The following is a 4,010-nucleotide window of genomic DNA, read 5'->3' as shown; positions in this document are numbered from 1 at the left end:
GCCTCAGCCATTTTCCAGTGGTCAAAACAGACTCCCAAAAGAAGCCTTCGCCGCTGCCATGGAATCATGGCGTCAGCGTTGTGAAAAATTTGTACGTCTGCAGGGCGATTACGTCGAGAAGTAACGTCAGTTTCATCGACTTTAGGTGAGTAGTAATTTAGAAGTGTACCCGTGATCTAGGGGTAGAGTCTTTGATCCATAATCAAAACGTCTTACGTCCCGGGTTCGATCCCCGCCACTGCCTAAATTTCGATAAATAATCAGCATTGGCGGCCGAAGACTTCCGGCATAAAAAGTTAGCCTCATTCTGCCAACAGCCTTGTCAAAGAGGGCGGAGGAGCGGATAGAGGTTCAGGGCACTCTCTTGTCCTAGGGGTGGGAAATTGCCCCTAAAGGCGGAAGAATCAGCAACGATCAACGACATGAGGATGCAGAAGACAATGGAAACCACTGCATTAAAGATACGTAACGTGTATCCGCAGGACATGTGGCCTGTAGTTGAAGAAGTGTCATGATGATCTCTCCATTGGCAAAAGATTCCGGAATAGTCCCCCATTCAGATCTCCGGGAGGGGACTGCCAAGGGGGAGGTTACCATGAGAAAAAGATTAAATAATCAATTAAAGGATAATGTTCTACGAATCGGGGCGTGGAATGTCAGAAGCTTCAACATGGTAGGGAAACTAGAAAATCTGAAAAGGGAAATGCAAAGGCTCAATCTAGATATAGTAGGGGTCAGTGAAGTGAAGTGGAAGGAAGACAAGGATTTCTGGTCAGATGAGTATCGGGTAATATCAACAGCAACAGAAAATGGTGTAACAGGTGTAGGATTCGTTATGAACAGGAAGGTAGGGCAGAGGGTGCGTTACTGTGAACAATTCAGTGACCGGATTATTCTAATCAGAATCGACAGCAGACCAACACCGACAACGATAGTTCAGGTATACATGCCGACGTCGCAAGCTGAAGATGGACAGATAGAGAAAGTGTATGAGGATATTGAAAGGGTAATGCAGTATGTAAAGGGGGACAAAAATCTAATAGTCATGGACGACTGGAATGCAGTTGTAGGGGAAGGAGTAGAAGAAAAGATTACAGGAGAATATGGGCTTGGGACAAGGAATGAAAGAGGAGAAAGACTAATTGAGTTCTGTAACAAGTTTCAGCTAGTAATTGCGAATACCCTGTTCAAGAATCACAAGAGGAGGAGGTATACTTGCAAAAGGCCGGGAGATACGGGAAGATTTCAATTAGATTACATCATGGTCAGACAGAGATTCCGAAATCAGATACTGGATTGTAAGTTGTACCCGGGAGCAGATATAGACTCAGATCACAATATAGTAGTGATGAAAAGTAGGCTGAAGTTCAAGACATTAGTCAGGAAGAATCAATACGCAAAGAAGTGGGATACGGAAGTTCTAAGGAATGACGAGATACATTTGAAGTTCTCTAACGCTATAGATACAGCAATAAGGAATAGCGCAGTAGGCAGCACAGTTGAAGAGGAATGGACATATTAAAAATGGCCATCAGAGAAGTTGGGAAGGAAAACATAGGTACAAAGAAGGTAGCTGCGAAGAAACTATGGGTAACAGAACAAATACTTCAGTTGATTGATGAAAGGAGGAAGTACAAACATGTTCCTGGAAAATCAGGAATACAGAAATACAAGTCGCTGAGGAATGAAATAAATAGGAAGTGCAGGGAAGCTAAGACGAAATGGCTGCAGGAAAAATGTGAAGACATCGAAAAAGACATGATTGTCGGAAGGACAGACTCAGCATACAGGAAAGTCAAAAAAACAACCTTTGGTGACATTAAAAGCAACGGTGGTAACATTAAGAGTGCAATGGGAATTCCACTGTTAAATGCAGAGGAGAGAGCAGATAGGTGGAAAGAATACATTGAAAGCCTCTTTGAGGGTGAAGATTTGTCTGATGTAATAGAAGAAGAAACAGGAGTCGATTTAGAAGAGATAGGGGAAACAGTATTAGAATAGGAATTTAAAAGAGTTTTGGAGGGCTTACGGTCAAATAAGGCAGAAGGGATAGATAACATTCCATCAGAATTTCTAAAATCATAAGGGGAAGTGGCAACAAAACGACTACTCACGTTGGTGTGTAGAATATATGAGTCTGGCGACATACCATCTGACTTTCGGAAAAGCATCATCCACACAATTCCGAAGACGGCAAGAGCTGACAAGTGCGAGAATTATCTCACAATCAGCTTAACAGCTCATGCATCGAAGCTGCTTACAAGAATAATATACAGAAGAATGGAAAAGAAAATTGAGAATGCGCTAGGTGACGATCAGTTTGGGTTTAGGAAAAGTAAAGGCACGAGAGAGGCAATTCTGACGTTACGGCTAATAATGGAAGCAAGGCTCAAGAAAAATCAAGACACGTTCATAGGATTTGTCGATCTGGAAAAAGCGTTCGACAATATAAAATGGTGCAAGCTGTCCGAGATTCTGAAAGAAGTAGGGGTAAGCTATAGGGAGAGACGGGTCATATACAATATGTACAACAACCAGGAGGGAATAATAAGAGTGGACGATCAAGAACGAAGTGCTCGTATTAAGAAGGGTGTAAGACAAGGCTGTAGTCTTTCGCCCCTACTCTTCAATCTGTACATCGAGGATGCAATGATGGAAATAAAAGGAAGGTTCAGGAGTCGAATTAAAATATAAGGTGAAAGGATACCAATGATACGATTCGATGATGACATTGCTATATTGAGTGAAAGTGAAGAAGAATTAAATGATCTGCTGAACGGAATGAACAGTCTAATAAGTACACAGTATGGTTTGAGAGTAAATCGGAGAAAGACGAAGGTAATGAGAAGTAGTAGAAATGAGAAGAGCGAGAAACTTAACATCAGGATTGATAGTCACGAAGTCAATGAAGTTAAGGAATTCTGCTGCCTAGGCAGTAAAATAACCAATGACGGACGGAGCAAGGAGAACATCAAAAGCAGACTCGCTGTGGCATAAAAGTCATTTCTGGCCAAGAGAAGTCTACTAATATCAAATACCGGCCTTAATTTGAGGATAAAATTTCTGAGGATGTACGTCTGAAGTACAGCATTGTATGGTAGTGAAACATGGACTGTGGGAAAACCGGAACAGAAGAGAATCGAAGCATTTGAGATGTGGTGCTATAGACGAATGTTGAAAATTAGGTGGACTGATAAGGTAAGGAATGAGGAGGTTCTACGCAGAATCGGAGAGGAAAGGAATATGTGGAAAACACTGATAAGGAGAAGGGACAGGATGATAGGACATCTGCTAAGACATGAGGGAATGACTTCCATGGTACTAGAGGGAGCTGTAGAGGGCAAAAACTGTAGAGGAAGACAGTGATTATAATACGTCAAGCAAATAATTGAGGGCGTAGGTTGCAAGTGCTACTCTGAGATGAAGAGGTTAGCACAGGGGAGGGATTCGTGGCGGGCCGCATCAAACCAGTCAGTAAACTGATGACCCAAAAAAAAAAGTTAATTAGAAAAAATCGGAGGCCTTAGTACTTGAATGCACCTCGTATAAAATATTCCAGCTTTGTGGTGGAGTACCTGAAAAAATATAGCTAGGTGCGACTAGGACGCGCGCGCTGAGGCTGCCACAGCCACTTAATTATGCATATAGGAGGTGTTTCCGTAAGAGTGTGCAAAAATGTAACAGGGCACACAGAATGTTCCACTGAAAAATTTGACATAGGGAACCTGGGCTAGGAAAAGCCAGCTTAAGGAGATACGGAAGTAAAGTTGTCTGCCGGATCGTCCAACTTATTTACAGATAACCGCGTACAAGTTTACACATACTGTGATCTTTATTTACTTGTATATTCTTTATTTCCCGCAAGGAGACACGGAGGGCGAGTCTGATTACCAGGAAGTCACGATGCAGGTTTTATTTACTTTACTTTTCCGTAAGGCTCTGTTGTATCGTATTTACATTGTCCCATGACAGAACGCGCTATGCCCCAACGACAGATCCATTACTCAGTG

This window comes from Schistocerca gregaria, chromosome 6 (assembly GCF_023897955.1).
Source record: "Schistocerca gregaria isolate iqSchGreg1 chromosome 6, iqSchGreg1.2, whole genome shotgun sequence".
In the NCBI taxonomy this organism is placed as follows: domain Eukaryota; kingdom Metazoa; phylum Arthropoda; class Insecta; order Orthoptera; family Acrididae; genus Schistocerca; species Schistocerca gregaria.
This window is presented reverse-complemented; position numbering follows the sequence as displayed.